Source organism: Vicugna pacos, chromosome 4 (assembly GCF_048564905.1).
Source record: "Vicugna pacos chromosome 4, VicPac4, whole genome shotgun sequence".
Classification (NCBI taxonomy): Eukaryota; Metazoa; Chordata; class Mammalia; order Artiodactyla; family Camelidae; genus Vicugna; species Vicugna pacos.
Window position 1 is genome coordinate 49,369,891 of NC_132990.1, and position 17,112 is coordinate 49,387,002.

The 17,112-nt window shown below is 46.7% G+C and overlaps 1 protein-coding gene across 5 annotated transcripts in view; it reads left to right on the plus strand.

Moving 5' to 3' along the window:
• Nucleotides 1-17,112, plus strand: part of FRMPD1 (FERM and PDZ domain containing 1) — a 119,670-nt gene that overhangs the window by 34,068 nt on the left and 68,490 nt on the right. For 2 of the 5 annotated variants that reach the window (XM_072959754.1, XM_072959756.1), the window contains exon 3: nt 2,922-3,056. The exons of 2 other annotated variants lie outside the window; for them this stretch is intronic. The gene's annotated coding sequence lies outside the window, so the exon portion shown is untranslated. Of the gene's footprint in view, nt 1-2,921; nt 3,057-8,051; nt 8,358-17,112 lie in introns of those variants that run through there. One more of the 5 variants, XM_072959757.1, reaches the window with a different exon arrangement.

Below are 17,112 nucleotides of genomic sequence, written 5' to 3' on the forward strand. Positions count from 1 at the left end.
CATTTAGCCTCTACTGATCAGGGGTAGGAGAGTGGGAGTGTTGTGTGTCACTTCTGTGATGTTCAGCTGGAATAGGGTTGGTATTACCACAAAGGCTTCTGCCTTATTAGGCTGCTCTTTCCTGTTCCTTTGATAATGAAGATCAAACTTTTCTTGAGGCTTTTAAAAAATCTGTACCTATTGGCATTTTCTACTTGTGGACTTTTCTAGTGCCCAGTCTGGGACATATAGGAGGCAAAAAGGAAACCTAGGGAATTCATTGTCATGTTATTCATTGAGTTCTGAGGTCCCTAGCTGGTCTGCCTTCTTTCTCCATCATTCAGAGTTTTTTCATGTTTGTTTTATACACTATGTCTAGGGGTTTTAGATGCACTCAGCAGGAGGAATAGGGAGAAATGTATCTTCTCCGTCTTGTCCAGAACTGGAAGCCCTAGGTATGTGTTTTTAAATTACTACTGTGTAGCGTTCAGTGAGTCTTTTCTATCTGAAAATTCAATTTTCTTAAAGTTTGTAAATTCTGTTACTTCTTTAGTTATTGCATTGTTCCCTCCTTATTTTTGCTCCATTTGGTACTCCTGTTATTTGCATATCTCCTAGATACTTCATGTTTAAAAAAAAATCTCTTTCCTCATGATTTCCATTTCTTTGTGTTTTTGGCTTGGTACTGTGGGATTGTTCTCCTTTTTCACCTTTCAGATCATTAAATCAATTTTCAGTGGTGTTCATTCTATTTTTCACTTCCACAACTGGAATGTTTTAATTTAGAATTTTTTTTAACCTCCAAAAACCATTTTTCTTCATTCTTATGACTTTCCCCCCAATATCTACTTGAATCTATTTAAAAATATTCTTTTAAAAATGTACTTTTTCTTATATTAAATCTATCTGAATGAGGCCTGTCTTCTAGTTACAGTCTTTCTCCTTCAAGCTATTGAGTCCCCTTAAATGATCTCTGATCTGCTTTGGCTACTCACATCCGCACTTGGGCAGGTCAGGCTCTTGTGGCCTCTTGAGTAACAATAGTTCAGAATCAAAAGGAGAGAAAGATGCCTCTCTTCCAGTGGCCTAGTGGTGAACAAGGCTGGTCACCTGGGTCCACCAGGCTGAGATGAGGTGGTGAGAGAGGCTTCTAGGATCTTTGGACACTCCCAGTATGAATGAGGGAGGGTTGGGCTGCTGTGTGCCATTGTGTAGGTTGTTTACTGCACAGGGTACCTGGTTGAGAAGAGAAGTAGGAGCTAAAATCCACTTGCTGAGCTGTTTACTGTGTGTGGAGCTGCATCTGCCTGAAAGAAGGAAACATTACTTACTCACTGGCACAAAAGCGTCTGAGAGGGATGCCTTTTTCTAATCCATGTTAAGATGCTGTACAGGCCAGTAGTGGCCCTGGGAGGGGTAGTTTGGCCCACCTGTGACATTCTCCTCTAGGGAGGCAAGTCTCAACAGAATCAGAGGTCTCTATCCAAGGCTATGTGTGGGAAATGGACAGGGACAGTTCCTCCTCACCTGCTAAGGGGTCCCACTCGGTTGGGGCCAGCTGGGCCCCTCAGGTAGCTCTAGAATTAAAAGCCTTTGCTGCAGGCTCACTAGTGAAGCAGGTATTTCCCAGGCTTCTGGGCCTTGGTCCTCCCTGAAATTTTTAAACAGTGTGACAGAGACACCATCCTTCACCAGTCCTGCACTGGCTTGATCTCCCTGGGATATGTAAAGTTTCCTTTAGGCTCCAGCTCTAGGCCCTAGCACCCTAGCCTCTCTGTTCACTCCATGTCTCACAGCTTAAGTCACTTCTACAGAAACCTGGGTGGGAGAGAGACTGTCAGCTGTAGGATGCAAGTCCCCATCTTTAGAGAATCCCCTTGGAGAGTCATCCTAAGATTATTTAGGAAAACTTTCCATATTATAATTCTGTTGCAATCATCTTTTCCCCCACTAGGATAGAGCTTTATTACCCAGTTAAACCTGAGCTTGAATCCTGTTTACCAGCTCTGTGATCTCATGCAAGTCATTTGACTTTTCTGAGCTTGTGTCAGTTTCTTTGTCTGTAAAATGGAGATCATAATGTTTGTCTTGCATAATTCAAGGAACTATCGAGAGAAAAAAATGAGATGATTGCTCTGCCCAATGCTTTACAAACTGTAAAGTGCAATGAAAAGGTAAAGCAGATGAAGAAAGTGGTGACAGAGAGATGGTGGCATCTGCCCCTGGGGCCACAGGGAGCAGAACGGTAGTGGGAAGTTGCATTCGCCCAGTAGATTCAGAGTAGGATCATACTTATGGGAATTGGAGCAAATACTGTTGACAAGACCAGAGTAGGGCCATGCTAGACACTGGCCACAGGCTCAAGGGCATGCCTTCTTCTTTGGAGCTAATCTTCCAAAAGCTAAACTAGCAGAGGAAAAGAGATAAAATGGAAAGAATAAAAGATGCTAAAGCTACTCATATTTTCAAAGCTGTCCTTCAGAACACTGAAAGATTTATCATCCAAGAAACGAGATAAAAACTTATCTGACAGGAGACATAAAAATCTTGAATATTTTTAAAATTGTGATAACCATTCCCAACCCTATGCAAATATCCCATCCTTTACCACTGTTCCCAGCCAACTCATTAAGTCCATTGCATTAGCAATAGATTAGAATACCGGTTTTATCAAGGAGCAGAGAATGTGATTAGGAACAAGAAAAGAAATTTAAGCAGGCAGGGCTTCTATGAGAGCTAAGGAAGCAATCCAGAAAGGAAATGTATTTTCCACAGCTTCACCCTCAACCCCTCCCCCAAAAGGTAAAACAGGTTATCTTTGGGAAAATGACTATGGTAGGTGATCACATAAGGTTTGGAAAGTACTGGGAGACTGATCTCTCTTCACCAATATGCAGATAACAGACTTTCTAGCCTAACTCCCAATTCTTTATGTTTTACAGTGAACTGGACAGTTCATTTTTAAGAAGTGAGCAGTGACTATCTGCCTCTGTGTCCTAGAATCTTGGGAGTAAGAACATGTTGTTTTTATGTCATCATTCCTCTCTGAAGGGCAACAATATACCTGTCCTCAAAAGGTAATAATCCTCCTGATAAGCACCCACTCTCTTTTGCAGACAACAGCAGAACCTCTCTTTGACTTGATAATACTTTAGCTTCCTTAATCTCAAAGAATCATTCAGTTTAGTGCTCAAGAGACCTTGGCTGTCACAGGATATCATTCCCTCCTTTTACAGAAGAGTAAACTGCAGGCCAGAGAGGTAATGTGACTTTCCCATAGCCATGTGGCAGGGTTAAGGACAGACCTAGATTCTAGAACTCTAGGGCATTGCTTTTCTACAAGTAGCTGACCACAAATGTGGGAGTGGCTGTTCCTCATGGTCCTGCTGTAACACTCCAATGCCATGAATCTTGGCTCACCAAAGTCTCAGTGAAGCTGATAGTTAATAGTTCACTATTAACTAGATCTTGAATATTAAAAACATGTCATCAGTTTATGTAGTAATAACACTGTCTTAAGCAAAACATTCTGTTCCCCATCCAGTCTGGGTTTATGTTGAAATCACTACGCTTCAAAAGGCATAAGATCGTAGGAGGGTACTCAACAATGCTGAATGAATGACCACTGACTGGGAGGCTCACTAAGGAATCATCTCATTTTGGATCTGAAAGAGACCTTGAGGGTCATTCTGTCCCACTCCTTCTTTCCCTGGTAGCATGAAGAGTGAGAGAATTTGGGCAAGTGGCAGAATAGTACTAGAATCACCTTCTTTTTTTTTTTTCCCCCTGTTTCCCAGACCAGTATTCTTCTTCCTCTTTTTTTTTTTTTTAAATGAAAGTATTGGGGATTGAACCCAGGACCTCATGCAGACTAAGCATGCATTCTACCACTGAGCTACACCACCCCTGCCACCAGACCAGTATTCTTTTTTTCTACCTGTACAACTTTTCATTAATTTGATACAAAGGCATTAAAATGATCAATTTACTTGTGTTCTGGTATACAAAAAAAGTGTTTCTAGCATATTTTAAAAGACTTTCCATACAAAGTGACAGGGTCAGGTTTGTTTTTCTTTTAATATATGGAATTTGATCATTGTGAGGAAGAGCATAAACTTGTCCTAAATCACTGCAGACAGTAAAGCTGAAATTTGAAGCAGTAAACTATTCTATTTGGGGAACAATAGATATGAAGTCAGGAAGAGTTAGACATTCAAAGAAGAAAATTGTATAGAAAAGCTTACTATTAGGTCACCTCTCCAAAGTATTTAAATGCAAAGGAGATTAATACAGATAAGGGGAAGGTATGGGCACTTAGCAGATGACAAATGGCACTTTCATGCCATAGAGAAAGCAAACTTTTAGCTGAAATGTTACTTATGGGAAATAAATTCAAACCTCAGATGTTTTAGTCAGGAAGTCTCATTAGGATGCAACACAACTTCTCATTATGGGTTATTACATAGTGTCACTAAAAAAAGGAGAGACATTGGAAAGGGACAAGGCACAACCAAATAGCAATATGAGAAATTTCAGTCCTGCTGTATCTTGCTTTTTATTAATGTTGAGTCATTTGAGCCTATCCTCTCACCAAAAATGAAGTCAGAGTGACAAAAGCAGAGATTAAAAGTGATCTATATTGAAATGACAGTTGTTAGGGTAAAACTCTTTTGAGAATCTTATGTATAGTTTACTCATTGATTTATTCATTCATTCAGCAAATATCTATGGAGTTCTTGGAAGACAAAAATAAATAATGTCTTTTACAAGGAGGTCTCAAGAAGACGACAGGTAAATAAATCATTGTAGTGAGGTGTGCTTGGTACTTTATCTGAAGAATATACCAAGTACAGCACAGGCACAAAGGAGGAACTGGGAAGACCTCCTAGAAGAGAAGATACTTTTGACCAGGATTTAAAGGAGGAAGAAGAGTGTCTGGCAGGCTGTGGTAAAGGTGGGGAAATGAGCAAACCTCCCACAGCGAGGCAGTAGCTTACGCAAAGTGTTTAGCAGTATGGGATTTAGAGTCCCAGATGGATCCCAGTGCAGCTGTGGAATCCTAAGTAAGTAGGGGGTTACTTCTTGGAGCCTCAGTTTCCTTCCCAGTTAAAAGAGCATAGTAATCATTACTGCATATACTGATAATAAGCATGACTAACAGTGCTGGTTAGTAGGTAATGAACGCTGTTCATCTCTAATAACTTTTTTTTGAACATGCCTCGGTTGCAAGTATTCTTATTATGCTCCCTTTCCAGAGGAAGAAACCCAGAACCGAGAGCTTATGGAACTTTCCCAAGATTACATAAGTTAACAAGTGGCTGCATTGGGAGCTGAACCCAGGCAGTTCGGCTTGAGACCGTTTTAGCACTGTGTTCTATGCCGTTTACTACCTGAGATACTGTATGCAGAGCACTTAACATAGTGTCTGACGCATAGCAGTAAGTTAATAAGTTAGAGCATTTTTAGTATTGTAAACACTATGTGCCAGAGGAACATGAGGCATTTGTTGTGCAGATGTGGGGTGAGGTGGAGATGGGACTGCAGCAGTAACAGGTCAGATCGCGAGGGCTTCGTGTCATGCTAAGGAGTTAGGATTCATTGTGAGGTCAGGAAGGAATAACAGAGGTATCTTCAGCAGGAGAGTGACTTGTCAGATTTCTGATTGAAAAAGGTCACTGGCAGCATGTGGCGGATGAACTGTAAAGAGAGAAGACTGGAGGCGTGAACTACAGCTTCACCAAGAAATAGTGAGGCTCCAACTAAGGCAAGGGCAGCAGGATGAAGAGGAGATGTGTACAAGAGATGTTACTAAGACAGAGTTGACTGGATTTAGTGACCAGTAGGATATGAGGGGCAGGAAGAAGGAAGAGTCTAGAATGTTCTTTTGGTTTCTGGTTTAAGTCCCACTACCAGTTGAGATATGGAAGCAATGCAGAAGGGGTATTTTAGGGGCATGGTGTGAGTTTGGTTTTGGCTCTGTTGAGACTGGAGAACCTGAAGGGATTCAGGAGATATGCAGCAGCCAGTTGTGTCTCTGGGTTTAGAGCAGAAGGTCTGGGCTGAAGCTATGCAGGTGATCAGATTTCTCACTGAGGGTGAAGGGAGTAAAGAGACCAAGAGGGGACAGGAGCAGCCTTGGCATTTAAGCAGCAGGCAGACAAGGAAGGCTGAGAGGGAAGAGCGACCAGAATGGGAACCTGGACAGAGTGGGGACCCAAGGACCAAAACTGAAACTGTTTACACAAATATCCATTTAAGCACCTGATGATGCAGATTCTTCTGGCTTGCACAGCTAGGAAATTGAGAGGGACAGGACAAAATTCCATGGGCAATATTTGTACTCACTGGACAAGAGGCTTGAGTTTTTATTTTCCTTTCTGACAAGTGCCCATTTCCATCTTCAATGTGCATTAGGGAGAGTAATTTGTTTATTAACCTTTATCCACAACACATAATTTTAAAAATTTAACTTTAAAGACAATGGTAGATTCGCACGCAGTTATAAGCAATAATATGGAGAGGTACAACATTTAAGTTTTTAGAAGCTTACTTTATTTCCGTCATGGCTTTGGAATTTTCTGCTTTTGTCCTCTTCCCCTAATGGTGCTTATTGTGGGGCAGAACTCTGTACACTATGAATAGAAGGGAGACAGGTGAGGGAAGCAGACCCCAGGGAGTGAAGTGCATGGATCTGTGTGCAGAGAGGCTGGGGCACCGAGAGAAAAGGGAGCTTTGGGTGGAGGTATCTAGGAGAACTTTTAAAGACAGAGCCTCTCAGGAGAGAGTTTTGGGGTAGACGCCTGGATTTGGGAATGAAGGATGAGAGGATGTAGGTGCAGGAGGGCCTTTCTTTATCCAGGCCAGGTGGGCTCCAGCTCCAACTGCTGCAATGCTGCTGGGTTTTGTTTTGCTTTGTTTTGTTGGTGGGGAAGGATGAAGGGTCCACTTGTAAACTTAAATTAGTGCTCCATTCATCCATCACCAAAATGATCTAACATGCCAACCTGATGGTGCCCCTGCCCTTCTCAAAACTCCTTCCCTGGCCCCTGCTGACTCTGCTGCTTCAGCTCTGTTCTCCTGCCCCTCCCCGCTGGGCTCTCTCACCTTGGGGGTCTTTGCTCCTTCAGTCTCTGCCTAGAAGGCTCTCTCCACACTCCTCCCTTTCACTGGCAACCCATAGGCCTTTTAGGTTTCTGTTTAGAGGGCATCTCCAGGAGGCCTTCTTCCCTCCTTAAATGCGGCCCTCGGTGCCCTGGGATCACACTGTTAACAGGAACTGCACTGTATTAACAGTCTGGGAGACAGTACATTCTGTGAGAGCAGGAACTGTGTTTTATTCGCGGCTGTATCTCCAGTGTCTAACACAGTGTAGGGATCTAGTAGGCGTCCAGTAGATATTTCGGCAAGAAAGAATTCTCCAACAGAGGCATGCACTTGGGTATGATGGGTAGAGAGGTGGTAGGACCGGAGCCAGAGGAGTGGGTGAGATGGCCCAAGGAGTCAAAAGAGGGCTGTGTGTAGAGTCCTTACGGCACCCCAACATTTTACGGTTTTGGATTTGAGGAGCTCTCAAGGAGACTAGAATGGAGTGGTTAGAGAAATCAGAGGAAAGCCGACAGAGCCAAGAGTCCAAGCGTCCCAGAGTCCCAGAGCCAAAGGAGTTTGCAGAGGCAGGGGAGGTGGTGCGTAGTGTCAAACGTGAACCCCCTCTTCCACCTCTCCTCAGCCCGAGGGCCAGTGTGTGTGTGTGGGTGGGTGGGGCAGTCGGGATCTTCTGTGTGCCTCTGAGTCCTGTGTGCTGGAGCTCTTCAAAAGGCCTTGGAGTTTTAAGAGCGAGAGCCGAGGGAAGGGAGGCGTGGAAGGGAGTCGTTCCTTGGGACTCTTCTGGATTCCAGTTCTGGGGCCACCGCCGCCGGTCCGGGTGACCTTTGGGGAGCTCCTTTCTCTCCTGGCCTCAGTCTCCCCATGGGTACCCCGCTGACGCTGCGTGCCCAGGCGGGAGCTGGGGAAGGCGGGCGGAGGCAGGGCCCGGGTGGGAGCGGGACCGCCCACTGCGGCGGGCCGGGACCTCCGGGACCCGCGGAGGCGGCGCGCGGGGCTCCTCCCCCCGGGGCGGGGGTCGCGGCGCCGGCAGCTGGCAGCCCCGCAGCTGCAGCCTCAGCACCTGCCGCGGCCAGACGGCGCGGGCGGGCGCAGCCCGGCCGTGCACCCCTCCTCCGGCTGCAGCCGCGGCGCGGGAGGCGGAGCCCGAGCCGAGCCCGAGCCGAGCCGCTGGCCGAACCCTGGCCGCGTCCGTGCCCGCCGCCGGGCGGGGTCGCCCCTCGCCGAGAGCGTCAGCCTGCCAGGTCCGCGTCCGCGCGGGCGGCGCCTCCTTGCAGGTAAGGGCGAGGACCCGGCGCCGTAAAGTTTTGGGGGGGACTGCCGGTCCCTGCGCCCCGGGCCTGCGCCTCCGGGAGCTGCATACTGCCTGCCCCGCGGCTTCCTCCGCGCCGCCCTCCGCGGTGCGCTCCCGTTTGCACCACCGGCTCCTGGTGACCGGCGCCTGCCTCCAGTCTTCTTGTCCCCTCTCCGGGCGGGCTGCGCGTCCGCGGGCTCGCTTAGGGCCTGCAACAGTTAAATCTTCACACAATATCTATGAATTGCTTAAGTTTTCGAGGTCTGCATGGTGTGGTGCAAAGAGCGGCAAACTGGGAGGTGAGAGACCTGGGTTCAGGTGCGGTTACAACTGGCGTCAACTTTGTAAGTGACCTCCGACCAGCTCGCCCTGCCCTGTCTCTACGGCCACTCCTGAACTGGGAGGGGTTCGCCAGAGACGATTACCTGAAGCGCCATGCCTGTATTCCCACTTTGCGAGTCGAGGGGCACCCCTGAGTGTCTCAGTTCCACAGCTCCTTGGGGGTGACAGGAATCTTAGAACCTATGGAAGTCAGTCTCGCGGGTCACGTCGCTTACCTGCAGCAGCTTTGGCTGAGCTTTAGGAGGGGTGTTTGGTCAGCCTTTGGGAATAAAGGATGCTCCCAGGGCTGGGAGTCGGGGCCCTGGCTCCTAGCGGCTCCTCTGACATCCACTGACTGTGTGACCCTGGGCAAGTACCCCCACTGGTTTTACCGCCTATAAAATGGGGGTGGGCCGAGGTAGGGAGTGTGCACTAGATAATATAATTATTGAGATTCTTCCGCTGTAAACCTGGAGAAGTGGAATTTCTGGGTTTCTGCATTTGGTGTCAGTTTGGGTGGAGGCAATATTTCACGGAGAAGCCACCCGGCACTTGCAAATGGGCGCTTAGAAAATAAAGGAGGCATTTGCAGTTTGCTTTAGGAGTCTCAAAATAGACATGGCAAGGATTGGTGAATGCTCGCCTTCCCTCCTTCAATGCTTTGGCCCATCATAAAATATTCAAAGGCATAATGATTTGTTTTCAAAGTGCTGTATAGGTCAGAAAGCATTTCTGTTTGTGAGTCGGTTATTTTCGTAAAAACCTCAAAATAGTTGTTTGGGAAAAATAATGCACTGATCTAGGGGTCCTATTCAGAGGCCAGCATCTACTTGTTTCTAGTCTAAAGTGACGAGGTTGAGATATTTTGCAATAAAGACGATTTAAAATCACTTACAGGTCAGGCCTTCCTTTGTGGGTGTTCAACCTAGCTGTGCTTAGAGAGGCCAACCGTTCAGCAAGTGCATATTTTGCAGAACAAGTGAATTCTGGTGCAGCCACAGCAGAACAAGCAGGAGGGAGTTAACTGTGATATCCTAGAAGATGAACTTTGTGCTTTTGCCCAATCTCTTATCCCCCTTGTGCTGCAATTAGCATCTCCCCCGTGTGTGGGTGAAATCCATTACTATGAAAGGGTTCTTATGGAAGTGATTTTATTATTTTATTTCCTTCCTAGACTTCCTGGTTTTAAGTTTCAAGCTTTATGAAATCAGAGGACTAGTGAGAGTGTGTTTTGTGACTAGAGCAGGAGAACAGCAGAATTGTGGTACATAAGTTTGCCTTTCCCCGAACAATAGTCTCTAGTTGAAGCTAATTTGTCCAGAACCTTTGATCTCCCAGATGCATTCGAATGCCTCCAGTCTTTCCCATCTTCATTCTTTAGCAGTTCAGTTCATTCAGGAGGCAACAAATAGGGAAAATACTGCCAGGCTCTACCCTCAAGGAGCTCAGATTCTAGTGAGGAAGAAAGAGGATTATACCATTGAGCATTCTGAGGGCTAATCTTTGGGACCTCTGGGAACTCTGAGGAGGACGAATTCTAACTGGGGACATGGTGAAGTCTGTGCCGTGAAAAGTGGTAGGAAGAAGAGGATTCAACAGGTGGTGGAAAGTGGAAAAGCCATTTTAGGTCACAGAAGTAGAACAAGCAAAGGTACAGAGGTGGGAAAGCACAGGGCCCAGATAGAGAAGAGTCTGGAGGAAGTGCAAGAGAAGTCAGAGTGCTTCAGAGCAGAGAGAGGGCAGTAGAAAGAGGGTTGGGAGGCTCTGATCCTGCACATGAACCCACACTGGTTTGGGGGTATTGGATCTGTAAATCTCACTTTTCTCATTTGTAAAAGGGGAAAAATAATTATTCTAAACTCGCAGGGTTAAATGGGATCATGTGTAAAAGCGCCTCACAGAGTGTTTACATACAATGGGTGTTTGATAAGTTAGTTCCTTTTATTAGCGAGCTCGCAGGCAAGCTCCCTAAATGTTGCTAGACACCACTGGAATATATAAACAGTACTTTTTGTTTTAGCCTGTGTGTTGACTTGGAACCTGACCATCAGGATGGAGTTCCTGGGACAGTGTGATTTGTATTCAAGGTGCCTCATGATTCAAGGGGCCGGCGCTTTTTGTTATTTGGAAGGTGCTCAGATCAGACACTGTCATCCACAGCAGCCAGTGCCCTGTAAATACTGTTAGCCGGTGGGAGGCCACAGAGGGGTTAATTGGAAGATGGAATCCCTGCCTCCCACAAGCTTATCATTAGTGCTTAAGGACCCTGGTCTCTGGAGTTGACAGACATAGATAAAAATAGATCAGCCTTGTCCATATATACTGGGAATTGGGTGCTGGCTCCCGTCTGCCTTAGTGCAGGCAGGGGGATTTGTAGTAGCCAAGGAAGGAGAACAGAGCAGGAGGGTAAAGAACAACATTGCAACACCTTATGTTCCCATGTAGCGCCATGCGGCATCCACAGTACTGCCCTCCCTTTGTTCATTCAACAGTTATTCAGAGAACTTCTACTTTGTGCCAGAGAACTTATTCTAGGTGCCCCAGGAATATACTGGAAAGGCAAGATCCCTGCCTTCCTGGAGTGTATATTCTAGTTGAGAAACATAATAAACAAGTAAATACATAAATCAGATAATCACAGGTTGTGCTAAGGACTGGGAAGGAAAGAAGCAGGGTCATGTGAGAGAATGTCATGGGGGGTGTGCCGCTTGAGGGTAGGGGGGAAGGCCTGTCTGAGCCAGGGAGCCAGTCAGGACTGGAGTGAGGGAGGGCAGCCCCGCTCTGCAAGAGGCTGGGTAGCTTTGTGTATCCTGGGGCCACACCGCCTGGATTTAAATCCTGGTCCCTCCAACAACTAAATATATATTCCACGGTCAGCTATTTAGTCTTCTGGGATTCAATTTCTTTGTTTGTAAACTGGGGATAATAACCCTACCTGGTTGTGGCAAGGATTGAGTGAGTTGCTGTATGTGAAGTACTTAGAATAGTGGCAGGTAAGTGGCCAGCACTGAATAAAGGTTAAATTAAGGGGAATGAGCTTGGGGGAAGGGAGTATTCCAGGCAGAGGGAACAGCAAATGCAAAGGCCTGGAGGCTTGAAAGGGCGTGGTGTGTTCTAGGACCAGATAGGCTGTCTGTACAGATGTCCTTCCCACGGTTATTGAAGAGACTCTGGAGCAGGTGCTCTGCCCCTTCTGGATAAAACTATGTTTTCAGAGTATTGAAAAGAGGAACCCCAGCCACAGCAGTCTCACCTGTGAGGTCAGGCCCAGAGTGGTGCCGTGAGCTACTGCCGCAGCTGCTGCTGCTGCTTTGGGCACATTTCACTGTAGAGCCACTTCTGCACGCAAGGCAAGAATTGGTCCAAGAGAGCTGGCCACGGTATACTACAGAAGTTGGAGCCCTCAGGCATCCCAAAGTGAGTCTGCTTTGGTAGACACAATCCAAGTCTATTCAAGTTGGTAACAGTTCACCTCAAAAAAAAAAAGAAAGAAAGAAAAATCCCTTTCTCCCTCTCCCGCCCTTTCCTGTCCCCTCCTCCTTTCCTCTCTTCCTTTCCTCCCTCCCCATCCGCCTTTCCCTCATCCTCTCTCTCTCACTGCAGCCCTGAAGAGTAGTGTCCCTGGAGGTGCTCACTGATGTGCAGAGGGGAAGCTTGAGTGGGGCCAAGCCCTTGGTGCCACTGAAGCTAGCCTTGCCCCCTTGCTGTGAGATACCAATGGCCAGCATCTCCTCCCACTCCAGGATGGGAACTCTACAGCGAGGGAGCATCGTTATCTGTGACCTTTCCTCTCCCTTGATCCCTCCTTCCTGAAATCTAGTCACTCATCAAGTCCTGTCATTTTTGCTTCCAAAATCTCTCTCAAACATATCTTCCTCTTTCCATTCTCTTGTTTTTTTCCTAACATGTGGCCCAGAGATTTTCAGTGGGTCCCCCGTGTATGGACAATGAAGTACAGGGTCCTCAGCCTGGCAGACATGGTGGGCCATCTCCACACCATCTCTCAGCTCCCCTCCCCCCAATCCTGTCCTCCACACTTAATCCCTCCCACCCCCCAGGTCTCTAGGGCTTTGCTCCTCCATCTGGCCCCTCTGCCTGGCATGTGCTTCAGCCCTTGTGATCTTGCCCATGCCTGAAGGCCCAGCTCAAATTCTCTTTGCCCCAGGAGCTGTCTTCCAGATCTCCTTGTCCCAGGGCCTTCATCTTCCCCTGACCTCCCACCTCTGCACCCAGTACCTCTCATGGAGAATCATTCTGTCAACCTTGAAGGATTCTGTGTGCAGCCATTTGTGTATATGACCACAGCCTTGAGAAGTCCCTGGGAGGGCTGGCATAACATCCCTCTTACCTCCACCCCACAGCCCTTCTCACAGAGCTCAGCCCTAGTGAGATATGCATTTGCTGCATTGGATGGAAAGAAGCCGGTGATTTTTCTGAGATCTGAAATGGTTTGAATCAGGCCAGAAACACAGTGCTGATGCATAGGGGTTGTGGTCCTCAGCTGAACTCACTTGTGGCATTCAGATGTCTTGAAATGTTGGTCCTTCATTTGATGAAGAGTTGATGTAACCTTAGAGATGTGTCTAAATTTTGAATTTAGCTATTCGGTATGGCTGATTCCAATAAATATGCTATGTAAAATTAGAATCTTTAAGCTAGACAGACTTGGCAATAATTTTACATGTTACAGAAGGATTTTGCCCCGTACCAAAAGATTTGGTATGGAAAGCTTTCAAATGCCAAGCATGCCTGTGTACTTAACACCAGTCAGTATATAAAATTTTGATTTATGCACAGTTATTGTAGCTGTACTTCTCCTATAGTCGAAGATATACACCAGTCTTAACACACATTCGTGGAAGCAGGATAACGCAGTCTTAAATTTGTTTTGGTAGCTACAGATTATATCATGCAGCTCTGCAAATATGAGGATTTTTTTTTAATTGCCTATCTGCCTGAAGGACAACGGGAAGCCTGATTTGGTGTTTGGCCAATTGATGAGGGTAGTAGCCATTATGTTCACTGGAGTGAAACTGTATTTTCAGGGACCCACTTGATGTTTGGAGACCTTTTTGCCACTCATTAGAAATGGTTCAGGCTTCCAATCATTTGACAAGCTGGCTGCTAAATGATACGCGCCTAACACTGGTTCTTTTGGGGAAAAAAGAAAAAAAAACCCACTAATTACGGGCTAGAAAAGGTATACTGGTAAATCTAAAAGTATGAAAGAATGTTCTTTTGACCTCTCTGGAGGAATGATCTGAGTAGCTCAGCCATTTCAGTGAAAGGGTAACATGGCAAACTTTCAAAATCCTGAACGGAAAGAGCTTCAGAGGAATTCATCCGGATGCAACAGTGCTGAGATCTTGACTTAAAAGAAGACAGATGTGTGGGCAGATGTGAAATGCTGCTCTTCCTGAACTCCGAGTATCCGAGAATGTAGGCTAGAGCTTGTTACAACCAGAGGTAATAATACCAACTGCCACCCATCCCCTCAAAAAAATACCTCTCCACGGCTAACTTGTGAGCATCAAACGGTTAAGCTTTGAGTTACTGCTTTGTTGTTCACTTTGTTCCACATGTAGAATTCAGAAGGATGCAAAAGGAAAAGCAATTATTATAATAAAGATGAGGGTGCCATTTATTGGTGCTTATGAAAATAATTCAGTTGGTAGCTGGAGTCTCTGTTCTCTGTTTCTTTCTGGAGCCAGGCTCAAGCCCAGGCTGTCCAGGGCTCCCCAGTACCGGTGCATGTGCTGCTGGCTCCTGGTCAGCTTAGAGGCTGACGTCCTCATGGAGACATATGCTTTTCCTCTTCCTTCCTCCCTGGGGGTTGGGATCATTTTGTATAGAGGAACAGGAACAGTTGACTATTTTCTGAGCTCATTCCTAAGTAGTTGCAGTACTTAGTTCTTCACAAAAGCTGTGTAATAAGCTTTAGTGAGAGCATTCCCTGTCTATATGCCGAAAACCTAGATTCACATAGGATATTTTACAGGATATTTTAGCCAACAGTAACAGACCTTCAGACGCATTGCCAACTTTGGAGAAGATCAAATGCAGCCTTTGTCTGGTGCAGGAATTTCCCTAGCACACCCAGCCTCTGCTCGGACCTGCCCATCCCTGAGGCACTCCTAGACCATTGTCAGTTGGCTCTGATTATTAGAAGGTTCTTCATTATGATGAACGAAACTCTTCCTCCAGGCAATGGCTGCTCCATCGACCTTGATTCTGCCCTTTGAAGCCTCACACAAAAATCTATTTCTTCTTCCCTGTGACAGCCATTTAAGCCATTTGGACATTGAAAGACAGGGATCAGGTCCCCGAGTCTTCACTTCTTTAGTCAGAATGTCCCCAGGAAAGGATGGAGTTAAAAACTGGATGCAGTTGTGCAGGTGGAGTCTGACCAGCCCAGAGTGAGACACAGCAGCCTCACTTCAGAGTCTGTCTTAACATCAACACGCCTGAGGCCCAGCTAGGCTCTCTAGGGGTCTCTCAGAGTTTGCTATCAGCTTCCTCTTCTGGGCTCTACACTGGGCCACTGGGGAGCTGCATGCCTGTTGCTGTCAGACCTGGTGGGCTGTGGAGGAGTGTCCCAGACAGTGGCTGATGTGGAATGGCTCTGGGTCAGTTGGCATCACTCCAATCTCTGCTTCCTTAGTCACATTGCCTCCTTCACTTTTGTCTGTCAAATCTTCCTCTGCCTCACTCTTACAAGGACGCTTGTCATTGTATTCAAGGCTTATCTGGATAACCCAGGATAAGATCCTTAATTTAACTCCATCTGCAAAGACCCTTTTTCCAAATCAGATAATATTTCCAGGTTTCCAAGTTAGGGTGTGGACATATTTTTTTGGCAGGCCACCATTCAGTCTTTGGCTCTCTACTTGTTTTACTTACATAACTGTCTTTTCTCTCAATCATATTTGGACCCACCCAGCTCTCCAGGATCACCAGCCTCAGGTCTTTATTCTGCATGTTTCATGTTTCTTCCTTCCTTCAGCATCATGGCTGCTGCTCTGAGGATGCCAAGGCTGCTCAAATCATCCCTGGCCCACAGATGTGGGAGGGGCTCAGGGATTAGGCTGCCCAGGAAAACGCAGGTGTTTCTGGTCCACTCCCTCATGTTCCCCAGCATGCTCTGGCTAGTCGGTGGAGTTTTTATCAATGGGAAGGAGAAGCTGTGCCTGTTAAAATATTCATTACCAGTTCTTAGACTTAGAGGAGTTCCCACAGTGAACGAACGTGCTCTGGGTAGAGAAGAGACACATACAGGAAGACTTAATGTCCCTGCATTTCCCCTCTAATTTAGTATGAGATTGGCTCATTGAACTTGAGGGAAATAATTTATATTCTCAGTGCCCAAGTACATATCTCTTTCTGTAAAAAATCAGGAAATGCTACTTTGCAGCCTTGCAAGTGCATTGTAGTGTCATCTTCTTGCCCTTCAGCTAGATGAGGTTCCACGATCTTTTAAGCGGGGTCTTCCATCAGCTGCTGGCTAATGGGCTTTCCAAATGTAAGGCACAGCAAAATATGCTTTTCTCCAAAAAGAGTGTGCACGACTTTGTTTGCACTTGACATTCCAGAGTGCCAGAAAGGCCTAGGGCAAGTGAGAGTGTTGGGTCTGCTGAAACGGGTGGTGGAGCTGAGAGGAAGCAGAGGGAAGACAGTGGCCTGGGAGGACCTGGCACTGAGCAGCTCCAGATGCTCTGCTCATGGCTGCTCCAGGATTACCACCTCACACCTGCCCAAAGCATCCTCCTGGACCACTGCTCCACTCAGTTCAGTGTGCTTTCCTAAGAAAGGACTGTGCAGGGATGCAGGCAGGAGTGGGAGGGGAGGAGGGAGGAGACAGGTCAGTTAGTCCCTGCCCGGCCTGCAGCAAGTCGGTGTGGGACAGGGTGCTACAGAGACTCAGCAGAGCCCAGCAGAGGGCTGGCCATGCCTTGAGTGAGATCCAGGAAGGCTTTCAGGAGGGACTGGCATTTGAACTGAGCCCTTAGGGGAAAGACAGAGCAGTACACCCCAAAGTGCCCTTAGTTGTATCCCCACTAGCGCCTCAGATTGCCCCCTTCCTGCTCATCCCACCAGACCTGAGCTGGAAGAACCTCAGATTTGAAAGGGACTTTAGTATCTAATAAAGCAGATATTCCAACTGCACTGCTTGGAGCCCTAAGGGAAGGGGAGGGAGAGCAATTCAGAGATTTCTGTTTCTCATTTTTTTTTTGCTGGGTTTAAAGAATAGTAATTTCCCACTTTGACAAGTCTTATTTGATATAGCCAATTGGAAATATCCCCACATCAAAATGTCTGCTTTGTCTGGGAATCCTTTCCAGGTTGGGGGAGCCCCCCACCCCAGCCTGTTATCCCTCCAAGATAACACTCGCCAGACTATATGGTAATGGGGTGTTTCC